This window comes from Galeopterus variegatus, unplaced genomic scaffold, assembly GCF_000696425.1.
Source record: "Galeopterus variegatus unplaced genomic scaffold, G_variegatus-3.0.2 Scaffold96, whole genome shotgun sequence".
Lineage (NCBI taxonomy): Eukaryota > Metazoa > Chordata > Mammalia > Dermoptera > Cynocephalidae > Galeopterus > Galeopterus variegatus.
Genome location: NW_007726207.1, coordinates 703664 through 719313, shown reverse-complemented (window position 1 = coordinate 719313; position 15650 = coordinate 703664).

The window sequence follows — 15650 nt, the reverse complement described above, 5'->3', positions numbered from 1 at the left end:
TAGAGAAAAAAAGTACCTACCCTCATTCCGTTATCCTGTACACACTCAGATCACAAATTACATATGTATAAACCCAATTTGATGTCCATTTCCTAATATCTACCACATACGAGGCATTATGCTAGCAAGAGAAAAGCATAGTAAAAGGTGCTTTATGTCCTCAGAGAACCAAAGGACTGATCAAATGAAACAGTGCTCTACCAGTGGTAAAAATGCAATAGGAGTAGGAGCACAGAGGAGAGAGGGATAAATTTAAATGGAGTGACAATCCCAGAGGCAGTACTGGGCAATTACAAGTAAGAAACTCTCACGTGTTTTGGAAACATAGCAAGCACTGGAGGAGATGTGTGCTTTAATTTGACTTATTTCATTTATCCAACATTTACTGTACTAGGCTCTACAAATATGAAGATTAAAGAAGATTGTTATAAAGTTCAGTTTAGCATCTTAAATATGTGTTACACATGCTATTTATTACCAATATTTTGCTTTCTCTGAGAATCTAGTATTCTGGAAGGCGTTAAAGGTGTAAGGAGGGTATACCACAGTTAGGCCAAGAATCCTGACAACTATGGGAGGCCAGAATGATATTGAGAGAGGAATAAATGTATACCCAAGAGAACGAGTGAAAGTCATTATGGCCAATACACTGATAAGTACCTGTTTTGGGTTAGGCAATATAAATTCAGCCAAACGTAAAAGCAGAAAAAGCATTTGAGAAGGAAAAACCATACAGTATTTTCACGATGTGACCTTTGCTAAAAAAAAAAAAAAGATCTGGACTTCCAACAGTGGCTACAAGAGACTTTCTAAGATTCTATAAATGCATATTAAATTTAGAGCGACAAATTAGCAATTTGAACAGTCCACAGAGGGCAGGAAGAGGGCAGCCACAGATTACAAGGTACAAAAAATCTGATAATTTTGTCCCGTTAGACCAGCAATTTATCTGGTTAAATGGGACCATCTTTTTTGAAAGTAAACGTCTGTGCAAAGCTGACTAATCAACTGTTTTCTAAGCAGATGTTAGCCCTATGCACATGCCTACCCAGATAGAGACTGGAGGCACTTAATATTTTGAGAAGGGTCATTTCACAACTTTCAAGTTCCCTTTCCTTTTCCTTATTGAATACTAGAGGGTCAAAATAAAGTCGTTTTCTCTATTTTGCCTTCCTGACCAAAGTGAAGAGCCAAAAAGAAAAGACCGGAGGGCGACTGACCATCCCTGTACCGGCGTCCTCTAGCCGGTGCCTGGTAACCCCCGTAGCCCCGCCCCCGCCTTCACCTGCCGGGAACCACGCCCCCTCCGCGAGGGGGCGGGGCCGAGCGCCGCCCTGAGACCCGCCAGTTCCCGCCAACCTCTGCCCGCGGGGCGCGCCATTTCCGCGCCGCCTCCCCGCCTGCTTGGCTGCTCACAGGCGCCGGGCAAACGCGGAGCTGACTCGTCCTCGGAGTGATGCTTTCCCAACTTCCATTCCAGTCCACGGGGCCTCTGCACGCAGCCCCTGCCCTGCCGCACCTTGGCAGGTCTCTGGCACTTCCCGGGCAGCTCCTCCGCCTGACCGGTCCCGGAGTTGAACAGTTTTAGAACTAAACAGACGCGGGCGCGACTTGGGGCTAACTGCAGGAGAAAAAAATAAGAGACCCTGAAACGAGGCGGCGGCTGTCACTTACTGTCTGACACGCAGTGTCAGAAGTCGTCGGGGAAGCGCTGCTCCGAGGCCGAGCGGCGCGGAGAGCTCCGGCTGGGCGGCGAAGTGGTCACCTGGCCCCAGGGATGCGAGGAGGCTGGTGAGGGCGGGGCGTGCGCGTGCCTGTGGCCGCTTGAGCAGCCGCGGGGGCGCGCAGGCTCCGTCGGGCCTGCCTCGCGCCCGCGACTGGGCCCGGCCTGCGCTCCAGACGGACGCCCGGCCGCGCACCGCCTCAGCTTCCCCTCCCGGGTGGCTCTTCCGGGTGGAGACGCGAGCTAGCGCGCGCCGGGAGCGGCGAGGCTGCGGGTGGAGCAGGGAGAGCTGGGGCGGGGCGAGGAGAGACCTGGGCGGGGCAGAGTGGAGGGGCGGAGCGCGAGGGATCGGGGACAGAGCGGTCGTCCCCAGGCTGGAAGAGGAGAAAGAGCACGTGGGGCGCCTCTGAGATCATACAGATTGAGTTTTTGATCTAAGAAGCTTACCTAACCCAAGGTCACAAAGATTCTCTCCTACGTTTTCTGATAGAAGTTTTAGAATTTTAGGTTTTATATTTAGGTCTGTGATCCAGTTAGAGGTAAATTTTGTATGTGGTGCAAGGTATGGGTCTTTGGTCATTTTTCTGCATATAGATATCTAATATCATTTGTTCAAAGAGCTTTCCTTTTCCCACTGAACAGCCTTTACACCTATGTTAAAAATCAGTTGTCTTTAAAAATCAGTTTGGGTTCTATTCTTAGACTTTCTATTCTGTTCCAGTGATCTATTTGTATGTCTTTACCAAAATACCACTGTTTTGATTCCTGGAGGGTCATAATGATTCTTGAAATCAGACAGTATTTGGCCTCCAATTTTGTTCTTTTTCAAACTTGTGTTTTCATATAATTATCTAGATCAGCTTGTCACTTTCTATTTAAAAAGCTGGGATTTTGACTGGAGTTACAGTGAATCTGTATATCCATGTGAGAATAATTTACATGTTAACGATATTGAGTCATATGACCCTTGAATGGAAAGTAAGCATTTCCATTTACTTTTGTGTTATTTCTCTCAACAATGTTTTGATCTTTCGTCGATCTGTCCCTAAATTAAATTTATTCCTAAATCTAGGGATTTGGAGAGAAGATTATACTTTTAGAGGCTATGTAAGTGACATTTCAAAATTCCAATTGTTTTTTGCTACTATATAGAAATATAATTGATTTTTTTAAAGATTGACCTTGTATCTGCAATTTTGTAAAAACCCCTTGTAAGTTCAAGTAGCTTTTTGTAGATTTCACCAGATTTTCTACATAGTGGGATTTGTTGCCTGTGAATAAAGACAGTTTTACTTCCTTTCCATTCTGGATATCTTTTATTTATTTTTCTTACCTTTTTGCACTGGCTAGAAGCTCCTATGCAATGTTGAATAAAAGTGATAAGACCAGACATCCTTTCCTTGTTTCTGATCTTAGAGGGAAAGCATTCAGTCTTTCACTCTTATTTATGGATTTTAGTTGAGGGGTTATTTGTAGATGCCCTTTATCAAGATTGTGGAAAGTCAGTTCCTTTCTATTCCTAGTTTGTTGAGAGCTTTTATCAAGATTGGATGTTAGATTTCATCAATGCTTCTTCTGCATCTATTAAAGTGATCATTTTGCTTTTTTTTTTTTTTTTTTTTAGCTTCATACCTGGTATATGGATTGAATTGTGTCCGTCCCCCTCCCCCCAAAAAGATATGTTGAAGTCACAATGCCCAATACCTGTGAATGTGACCTTATTTGGACATAGATCTTTATAGAGGTAATTGAGTTAAAATTAGCTCAGTTAGGGTGGGCCCTAATCCAAAAGGACACACATACACAGGGAGGATGCCATGTGAAGAGACACAGAGAGATGATCAATGGCCGAGGAACACATGAGGTTACCAGAAGGTAGGAGAGGCATGCAACAGATCTTTCCTTAGCAGCTTGTGAAGAAGCATGGCCCAGTTGATACCTGAATTTTGATTTTCTGACTTCCATAACTGTGAGATGGTAAATTTTTAGATGGTAAATAGTACAGTCATCTAAGCCACTCAGTTTGTGGTACTTTGTTATGGTAGCCCTAGGAAACATATGGTGAATTACATTGATTTTAGAATGGTAAACCAATTTTCCTTTTCTGAAATACTTGTAATCCCCACTTGGTGTGATGTATTATCATTTTTAAATATTGTTGAATTTAATTTGCTAACGTTTATTTAGAATTTTTGTATGCATGTTTGGGATATTGGTCTTTTTTTTTTTTTGGTAATGTCTGTCGTGTTTGGATATCAGGATAATGTTAGCCTCATGGAATGGGTTGGGAAATATATCCGTTCTTTTTGTTTTTTCTCGAAGAGTTTGTGCAAAATTGGTATTTCTTCCTTAAATATTTGTTAGAATTCCCCAGCAAAGCCACTGTGACCTGGAGTTTTCTTCGTGGGAAGACTTTAGCTACAAACTCAAATTCTTCAGGTTATCTGTTTCTTACTGAGTTTTGGTAGTTTGCTTCTCAAGGAATTGGTCCATTTTATCTTTGTTATCAATTTTATGAATATGAAGTTATTTGTAATAATTCCTTTATTATCCTCTTAATGTATATGGGATCAGCAGTGATGCCCTCTATTTCATTGTTACACAGGCCACTCATCTCTTGGCTGAGGCCTCTCGAAATTGGTACCAAACTCACAGGTCTGGCTGCCAGCCCCTAGACAAAATAAACAACCCAAAAGTCAAATGTTGGTGAAAATGGAAGTCAGCTTTTATTCAGTAATACCAGCAACCTTAGGAGAGATGTTGGGTTCACTCATCTCTCCAGTAAACCTGAAGGAGAATGGCCAGGCTAAAGCCATCTCAAATACTCAGGTTTACTGAGGGGTTTTCAAACAAGCATTGAAGGAATGGAATGTGGGAAAATGAAAAGCAGGATAGAGGGGCACGTGAGCAGCAAGAGGCTTCATGCAAGGTCTCAGATGCAAAGTCTCACCAAAACTCCATCTGGTTTCTGCTCTTATCCTTGCTGTCACCTTATGGTCCTTCAGGAGGAGTGGAATCAGCATAGTTTTACTGGTGTCTTCCTGGGTTTCCCAGTGTTTGTACATGCAAGCCTGCAGCTCCACACTGGCTGGAAAACAACTTTTTTTTTTTTTTTTTTTGTCTTTTGTCTTTTTCCGTGTCCGGCAACGGATCGCAACCCAACCCTCGGCGTCGCTCCCGCGCCTCGCTCCCGCGCCTCGCTCCCGCGCCTCGCTCCCGCGCCTCGCTCCCACGCCTCGCTCCCGCGCCTCGCTCAGCCAGTGAGCAGGAACTGGTCTGCATGTGGGATCCGAACCCTCGGGCGGGAGCGCCACCGCGCTTCCCAAGCGGCGCACTTATCCAGTGCACCACCGGGCCGGCCCGGAAAACAACTTTATATTCATGTAAATAATGCCATCTTGCCCCATAACTAAGGTTCAATATATCAAATAACCATAGGAAAAAGAGGGAACTCAGAGAAATGCATGCCAAGAAAAAAAAAAACTGTGTCTTCTTAAAATTTGCCTACAGCCCATGTAGTTTTAGGTCCCAACATGGCTTCAGTCCGGCTCACTCCAGCAATTCCTGATATTTTTTTTTTTTTTTTTTTTTTTTTTTTTGGTAATTGCCTTAGGGCTGCTATAACAAAATACCATAGACTATGTGGCCCAAAAACCAGAAATTTATTTTCTCACTTTTCTGGATGCTGGGAAGTCCAGGATCAAAATGCCAGCAGATTCTGGTGAGAATCTCCTGGCTTGCAGGTGGTCACCTTCTCACTGTGTCCTCACATCAGAGAGAGAGAAAGAGAGCTCTCTGCTGTCTCTTCTTATAAAGACACTAATACTATCATATCAGGGCCCCACCCTTATGACCTCATTTAACCTTAATTACCTCCTTACAGGCTCTATCTCTAAATACAGTCACATTGAGAGCAAGTGCTTCAACATCTGAATGGATGGGGGGCACAATTCAGTCCATAGCAGTGGTGATCTCCATTCCTGTCCCCCAGCTACAAAGGAATTCCACCAGTGCCCACCCCTGCATATTTAATTTGGGGATCTGTAGTAGGGGATTGGGTCTGAACAGATGGAGGGAGGGTGGCTTTCTCTGGATTCTCCATTTTCTCTGTGATTATCTGATGGTGTTCCTGGAGGAAAGACCTGCATGAGGGTGAAAACCTTTTTATGGCTGAGGCACCTAGAGACATCATGCTCCCACATTTCATGCTCCCACATTAGCCCCGCACCTGGTGTTTAGCAGTTCACTAAAAATTTCTAGTTTAATCTTCCTACTACCTCATGTGCAATGTCTAATATGCTATTAATCATATTCAGTGTATTTTTATAATCTCAATCATTGTAGTTTTCATCTCTAGAACTTAGATTTGAGTCTTTTAAAAAACATTTTCTATCATGTTTCTACTTAACATGTTCTTCTACCACTTAAACTTTCATGTTGTTAATTATGTAGTTTTGAATCATTTGTTTTATTTCTGTAAACTCTTAGTTGTATAGTTTCAAACTATTTACATTATTTTAGTCATTCTTAGTTCATATTTGTCCTACTACCATTTTGTGTTTCTTCATTTTATTCTATTTTATCTCACAATTTTCATTCTACTAAAATGTGAATGGGAATTTTTGTTGCTAAAACAATGCCTTTCATACTGAATAATGTTTGTTGAATTGTTGTCATATCACTAGAATAGTTGTTTTTATGACATTTTACTCTTTATCTTTTAAAGCTTCTAAAACTTTCAGTTTATTGCATATCCCACTACTCTCCTCCTCTGTTCACTCTAATCCAGCAACAGTGCTATTCCTCAGGCAGTACTGGTTTAGCACTTTGCATTTGCTGTTACTCCTGCCAGGGATGCTCATCCCCCAGTTATCTACATGATCACTCCCTCATAGTCTATCCACAACCCCACTCCCTACCTTTCCTCCCTTGTTTTATTTTTCTCCATTGTACTTATCACCACCACAATCTAACAATACACCTCTGTGCTTTGTACTTATTTCAATCTATCATGTGCACACATTTTATCTTTATATATATGGATATATATCCATATCCTCCCACAACAATGTAAGCTCCACAGGGCAGGGGTTTTTGTCTTTTTTTCACGGGTATATCCCTAGTCTTAAAACAGTACATGGCACATGGCAGGTGTGCAATAAATGTTGAAAAATATTACTATTTTTACCTGATTTTAATTTTTAAGTTTTCTTCTCCTTTTAACTTCTTATCATTAGTTTTCATTGGGAGAATAGTTCATGAGGTTCATAGGATCTCTTTTTGATGTTTCCTGCTTAGGGAACTCAAACCATGCTCTCTAATAGATGCCACGCCCCTCCTCGGAAAAGAATTGGCCTCATTAAACTTAGGCAGTGTTAGGAGGACCATTACTGAATTCACAGATTCATTCTGTCTAGATTCGACTTTCTAACAAAGGTATTTAATATGCCTTAATGTTTACATACTTCCTTTCAGGGGGCCCATTTATTATTTTAGTGCCTGCTGTCAATTAAACAAATGAAATAAATATTTGTCTCTGAAGATTTCAGTGCCAGGGTAGGCAATGGAGTTGCTAAATGCTTCATAGAGACAGCATGAATTGGAAGCATTCCCTCCAATGGGCTGTTTTCAATGAATCAAAGACAAAATTTCAGGCTCTAATGTTTGATAAACTAATATTTTGAAGAGCAAGTCATAAGACAAGCCTTAGAGAAAGTTTTTTTGTACTCTGAAGCAACAGTCTTCACTCCCATGTGGTGTGAAAAAGGAATCTTTGTGATGCAGACAAAATTATTAAACTTTATATTTATTCTATTTATTTTTGAACCTAAAAATAACATTTTTAGGGATTTATTGAAAAAATTGACACTGGATTCTTATTATGTTCTCGAGGTCTCCTAAGGGGAGAGTGTGAGGTCTACAACTGGTGAGTTGGAGAGAGACAACACTAGTCAATTTATTTTCTGCTATAAATATTTTGCAGATTGCATATACTCCTTTTAATTCACCCTACATATTGTATATTTATAAATTTAATTAACATTTAAGAAACTAGACTACATCACCCAAAGAGTCCTTGAAGTGTTAATGCCATCACCATAGGGATGGTTTCTTTTTCTTACTCTAAAATTTTCTATATAATGTATATATTAGTTTAATAATATATGAATCCATAACTTCTATGAGGTTGTGTGCTCACAAACGTTTTACTATGGCTGTGTGATTTAAAACAAAAAAGCAGGAAAAAAACCACACACACACACACACACACACAAAACGAAAAAACAGGGCTGGCTGGTTTGCTTACTTGGGAGTGTGGTTCTGAGAATACCAAGGTCAAGGGTTCTGATCCGCGTACCAGCCAGCTGCCAAAAAAGAAAAAGAAAAACAAAAAACAAAAAAAAATCCACACCCCCACACACGAACATTGCTTTAAGGACTAGGGTGAAAAATTTATAGAAAAGGTAACCTCTTCTTATTTTCTTCCATCTTTGTAGTAGGACCATGTGCATCAAACCCTCCTTGGGGGGTACTTTATTAATAGACTGATTCCTTGGCTCATCTGAGACTCAGAACAAGAATCTCTGGAGGTGGTTCCCTGAAGTCAGTGTTTTAAACAATTAGCTTAAGTGACTCATGTACACCAAAATTTAAAAACCACTACTTTAGATGGTATTTAAATAATTAGTTATTTCCCCTCAATATTAATTCAACATAATTCCTGAGCTCATTGGTACCTATATTGGTGAAATTAAGGTACAGTATTACAAAGAAACTAAAATGAAGGCAGCTACCTGAAAATCTTTTTGAATATCCCCAATTTCCCTGGAAATTACCTCATAATCTCCTATAAAAAGTTGTTGACAAAAAAAGACACTCTATTTGTCATATGTTTGTGCATTTGTTTTAGCATCTAGTTTACCTAAACTACTGGGAATTTAAAAGACACCTGGCTAAGTCAGCAAGACAAGATACAAAACTGAATTTGGAAGAGAGTACTCATGACTATTTATACTTGTTTGCTACAAAGTTTTCTTTCTGAAAGTTACCTTTTTCTACTCAGTTTACTTGGACTTTGGAGGCCTCACAGCTCCAAGGCCTACACGTTATAGGTGCAGCTACATGATCAAACTCAACTTTTTTCATGCCCAGTTCTAAATTCTTGGTGAGAATGAGATTTGTCCAGTGAGCTCTCTGTGATCTTTGGTCTAATTAGCTACAGCCAAGATGGCCAGGTCATATAGTTAAACATGACTACAAGGGCCAGTCCTGTGGATCAAGGAGTGTTGTTGGTGGCGGGGGGGAGGGGTCTTTAGAAAAAGCAAAGGTGTTATTGATTAATCAGCTGGGCACAGATCCCTGTTAACTCCTAGGAGCCCCCAAATGCCTGTAATTTTAGTCTACATACCCACCAACTTACCCACCATACGCTGGGACCTGGAATACCTATTAACTCATTTATTGTCTAAAACTGAGTCATGTTACCTTTTAATGAGGCTAACCTGGGCCAATCTACTTAATACTGAATCATGCCCATCCCTTCTTAGCCCCTGCACTCCTGATCCCTTATGATCTACCATTCTTTTTCTTTTTTCCATAGTACTTACTACTTTCTAATGTATTTACTATGTTTATTGTCTGTCTCCTCCGCTTCTAGTCTAAGTTCCATGAGAGGGATATTTGTATTTTGTTCGATGACATATTTATCCCAACCACCTTAAGTAAAGCCTGGCACTCAATAAGTATTTGTTAAATAAATTAGTAGTTGTACTATAAGTTCTATGGATATCCTAGGAAGGAATGTGTAATTCAGTGCAAGTGCATGGAGAAAGCATTCACAGAGGACATAAGAGAGTTCAGTTGTTGGTAACAGAAGGGTATTTCAGACAACAGCCAAAAAACTCAGAGATAAGAAGGATAAATGTCCTTGGTAATATAAAAGGCAGAAACTCTATCTCTGACTGTACATTCCAAGCATCTTTTGTTCAGATTCTGCGACATAAACATATGCTCAGGTACCAGATAGCAGAACATTCATATAGAAAATGGCATGAAGAAAAAAGCAAAGGGAATGAATCTTTAAATCATTTGTAAATATAGCAATTTATAATTTAAAATAAAATTTATTCAGAAAACAATGTAGAGTCGCTGGGATAGTACTCTGCTACATAGTCTTTTCTAAAAAATTGTGATAAAATATACATATAATTTACCATTTTAATCATTTTTAAGTATACAATTCAGTGGTGTTAAGTTCATTGACAATGTTGTGCAAACATCACCACTATCCATCTTTAGAACTTTTTATCATTCCAAACAGAAACTCTGTACCCATTAAACAACTCCCCTGTACCCCCTTTCCCGGCCCCTGGTAACCTGTATTCTACTTTCTGTCTTTACATATTTGCCTATTCTAGGTACTTAACGTTAAGTGGAATCATATATTTGTCCTTTTGTCTGTCTTGTTTCACTTAGCATAACGTTTTCGAGGTTTATATATCAATTTCATTCCTTTTTAAGACTGAATAATATTCCTTTGTATTCATCTATTGACAGACATCTGGGTTGTTTCCACTGTTTGGCTATTGTGAATAATGCTGCTAGGGCCATTGGTGTACAAGTATCAGTTCAAGATCTCTGCTTTCAATTCTGCTTTTTTTTTTTTTTTCCTTTTTGTCTTTTTTTTACTGACCGGCAACGGGATCGCAACCCTCGGTGTCGCGCCCGTACCGGGGACCGGCAACGGGATCACAACCCTCGGTGTTGCGCCCACACCGCGCTCAGCCAGTGAGCGGGAACCGGTCTCTACATGGGATCCGAACCCTCGGCGGGAGTGCCTCTGCGCTCTCAAGCGGCGCACTCTCCAGTGCGCCACTGGGCCGGCCCTTCAATTCTGCTTTTGAACATATACATAGAAGTGGAATTGCTGGATCATACAGTAATTCTGTTTAGCTTTTTGAAGAACTTCCAAACTGTTTTCACAATGGCTTTGCCATTTAATGTTCCTACCAGCAATGTACAAGGGCTTGTTTCTCCACATCCTTGACAAAACTTATTTTCCATTTTTAAAAAATAAAAGCCATCCTAATGGATGTGAAGTGGCATCATCTCATTGTTGTTTTGACTTATACTTCTCTAAAACTAGTGTTATTGACCATATTTTCATGAACCTATTGGCCATTTGTATATCTTTTTTGGAGAAATGTCTATTTAAGTCCTTTGACCATTTCTGAATAGGGTTGTTTTTTTGCTGTTGTTGAGTTTTAGGAATTGTTTATATATTCTGGATATTAATCCCTTATAAGATATATGATTTACAAATATTTTCTCCCATTTTGTGGGTTGTATTTTCTGTTGATAGTGTCCTTTAATGCACAAGTTTAATTTTTTATGAAGTCCAATTTATCTATTTTTTTGGTTGCCTGTGCTTTTGGTGTCATATCCAAGTCCAATGCATGAGGGTGTTACCCCATGTTTTCTAAGAATTTTATAGTTTTAGCTCTTATGTTCAGGTCTTTGATCCATTTTGAGTTAATTTTTATATATAGTGTAAAGTAAGCATCCAACTTCATTCTTTTGCATGTGAATATCCAGGTATCCCAGTATCATTTGTTGAAAAGACTGCCCTTTCCCAATTGAATGGTCTCATCATGCATGTCAAAAATCATTTCACAATGATTTATGTGAGGGTTTGTTTCTGGGCTCTCTATCTCTATTTTGGCTGCTAATAAAAGTAAATTAAAATTATATTGTTAAAATTAAATATACATTCATATATTACCAAGGTGGTTAATATGTGGTAATCTTCCAAAATGAAATTAATATGGATACCCTTTATGATGGTGGTGTCATGTGACAGAGAATGTTAAAACGTTTGTGATAACATGAAATGAAAAATTATGCATATCATTTTCAAAGAATGTCAATTCCAAATTATGCTGTTGATCTTGTTTGTGAGAAAGAATATGTTTTCCATTTTATATATGAAAATAAATTAATTTTTAAGAGACTGCCTAAAGATAGCTATGGGCCCAAAGCAAGATGCTGTTCTCAAAATATTTTCATATGCTTTTATCATTAACACATTTTTGGTTTGTGATGTATTTCTAAATATCTAATTTGTATTGCTTTTTGACAGACTGTTGCATAGGGTTCCTGTGGACATGAATTAAGAATTTCTAACCATGTTATATTTAAAATTTTTCCTTCCCCACCCCTTAATCCACATTAATACTTTCTACAACATAACGAAAGATACAGCAAAACAAACCAATCATGGTTCAGCTGTTCAAGAAGCCCTCCTGCTCTAGCTCTGGAATAGAGTGCTGTATATGCAAAGAAAGTATTGTTTACAATTCTCTCCTTAGGACCCATCTCTTCACCCCAGAGTTCAAATAAAAGTATTTGAGGGAAAGCCACAAGTTAGAAACTTAATGTTTGATGACAGTGAAGTCGTAGGTAAATATTTTAAGATTCATTTAACAACAGGTTTTAATAATGCCTATACATAATTGGTTATGAAGGATGTGATAGAATGAGATAAGAAAGAAACATCTTGACCTTCGTGTAATAATCATTTGGCCATCAAAGGTATGGCAATTAATAGTATTTCTTCACTGTGCTTTAACTTATAAAATTGTACCATAAAAATAATAAGGGTTTTAATAATGATAAATAGCAGTATCATTATCATCACTTTTTTGCAAATACCTTTGCTCCTCTGACCTCCCTCCTTCTGTTGTACTTACCTAACAATATCCTAATCCTGATTAAGTCCAATTATCCAATCCTATAAACTTGTATCTGAGTAGCTAAGGATGGCCAAAAAACATAATCATGCTGATGAGTTTCAATATACTGTCTAACAATCCTTTTACACTTCTCTAGTATATGTGCTCTTCTACTTTTCAAGACAACTGTTTTCTCACCTGTAGCAATTTATATTTTTCCCAAGACCTTTCATAAACTGTCTCATATTATCTTTTAGGAAGGTAGGGTAGAGGGTATCATTTTATTACATGACTCAGGAGACTGAGTCACAGAGGTTAAGATAATTGTTGTTGGTGGCAGAGCCAGTACGAGGGAGCCTCAGAGGAAGGAGCTTCCTATCACTGGAGGTGTTTAAGCTCAGTCAAGGATGTTATAGAGGAGATTCCAGTTCTCTACGGGAGATTGGAAGAAATGGCCTCTAAGGCCTCTTCTAACCCTAAGATTCTAGGATTCCAGATTGCTTTTTATATTATATCAAAATAAATGTCTTGCTGAGACTTTGCTTTCTCTTCTCTCACAATGTTAACCATTTATACATGACTTCTCTGACAGTCCCTTTAATATTATTAAATATAATCCAGTAGTAACAGTTGAAGGTTATAAAATGTTTGCTTGTTTCTTCTTTCTTCTGTCCTTTTATTCTGCCCCCCCCATCTCCAGCATAAAAGCATAATAAAGTCTCCTGAAGACACCAACAAAACCCATTTTGACCCTGCACCCCAGTCTATCACTTCACTTACTAAGTTTATTTAAAGAGGGGTTTTTCACTCACGGTCTCAACTTCCTCAACTTCCATTTAACTCTTCCCTGGAATCTGGCTTTTGCTGCCACCATTAGCCTGAAACTGCTCTTGCTAAGATGATCTTCTAGTTGTCAAATGGACACTTCATTTTTTCCCTTTCCTGATACCTCCAACAACACTTGACGTTGTTGGTTGGCTGCTCTCTCTTTGAAACTTTCTTCTTCCAGAACAACATGCTTTTTTGGATCTATAATTCTACTTCTCATTCTTAGTCAAGCCCTCCCTGTCCCTTAAATATTGGTGTCTCCCAAAGTTCTGTCCGCAACAAACACCATTCCTTGTTGTTTTCATACTCGTGGCTTTACCTATATGATATATGTCATGCTTCCAAAACAGTCTTTTTTTCTGAGCTTCACATACTTGTGTTTAACTGCCTATTAATTATTCCAGAGAACCTTTAATTTCAACATATCTGAAATCAAATTTCATCTTTTGCCCAAACTTCATTTTCTTTCTGTCACCAACTCCCAATGATTCTTCATCTTCACTCTCTATTTCTTTACCTTCATTCTATTAATAATTCTTCAGTTCACTCCTCATCTGAACCAATTCAATAAGTCACTGAGTGCTCTTGAACAAATTGGAGCCAATATAGTGATTTTTCCTTAATTTTAAATCTAATCATGCTATTACCTACTCACAATGTTAGAGGATCAAGCTGAATTCCTTACTAAGCATTCCAGGCCCTTCATGGCATAATGGAAACAGCACAGGTTTCAACCCTTACTAGTTTTGGTTGTAATTGTGATGGTGTGTGTATGCATGTGTGTGTGTGTGTGGGGGGGTGTGCGTGTGTGTGTGGTAGTGGGGAGTGTTTCAGTTTCTTCACCTTAGTTGTTGTTGGGGGGTTAAAAATGTAAAAAACTGAAGTGTCTCATACAAGGTAGCTGTTCAAGAAATGGCTGCACTCTTAGTATGCCACCTTCTCTAGCCCTACACATACCCTACATGTTGGTCCAACAGGATTGCATGTAGTTCTCTGGACACAGCTGGCCTGCTCTTTCTTGGCTCTTGTTTCAGCTTGTGCCTGGAATAGCCATTGCCCCTGGTTTGTATGGTCAGTTCCTCCTCATCTTTCAATATTGTATTTGGATACTACATTTAGGTCAAGCCTTCCCTGCCACCACTTTTTTTTTTTTTTTTTGTCTTTTTCCGTGTCCGGCAACGGATCGCAACCCTCAGTGTCGCCCCCGTACCGGACCGGGACTGGCAATGGGATCGCAACCCTCGGTGTTGCCCCCGCGCCTCGCTCAGCCAGTGAGCGGGAACCGGTCTGTATGTGGGATCCGAACCCTCGGCGGGAGCGCCTCCGCGCTTCCCAAGCGGCGCACTAGCGCAGTGCGCCACCGGGCCGGCCCCCCACCACTTGTAACTAATTATTTCCTCCTCTCTCCTCCCATTGTATTCTCCATAAATCTCTTGGGTAGCTCTTCTGATATTAATTCTTTTAAAAAATTTGGTTCTGGACTATTTCAGCAAGTATACAATTAGCTGCTGAAGATAGGTGTTTATCATATTTGTATGGCAGATCTAACATAGTCACCACCTGCACAAATACTAATCAACAAGTCCTTGGTTAATAAATGTCCAAATTATGAGATATATATAAACTAGGGGGGGAAACGTGCTTATAACTATTTTCTGAAATAAGCACTAACCGTGTTTTTAAGAAAATTTAATTGCTTAGTTGAAGGAAAAAAATTCAAAGCAAGTATTTGGTAGAAACTTTTTTTTCAGGATAAGGAAGAACCTGCTGCCAACTGTGCATATTCCTATGCCATGGTTTATTTGTTGAGGATTTTGTGAGGATTAAATGACATAATCCTTATACTTTCCCTTAGCACAGTGCCTGATATATAGTAACCTTTTTAAAGGTTGGTCTTTCACATTATAATCTTTCATAGATAATGTATTATATTTGCATTTATCTAGTTGACTCAGATTCTTCTATAGTCTACATTACTGAATCAACCAAATTTGGTACTCTTAGAAGTGGATGCACTTTTTCAGGTAACAGAATATAATATGGTAGCCTGCCAAGATGGACTAAAGCTGAAAGAAATAAAAAGTCTCATTAACATGTATTAGTGGTTAGTTGAGCCCATGTTTATGTATCAATATTAAGTTGTCTACTGAGAAAACCAACAAACTGGCGTTTAAGACAAATTAAAATAGAATTGACTATCTCTTCACCCAGTAACTTTTGGTCACAAAGTATAACATTAACCATAAATACTAACTGTACTGGAAGTTCTAGATCTCAATAATCAGAATTCAAAAAAAGTCCTATAAGTCAACAGTATTTTACATACTTGAAAGTCCACAATTTAACAAGTGCTTTCATTCTAGCCTTGT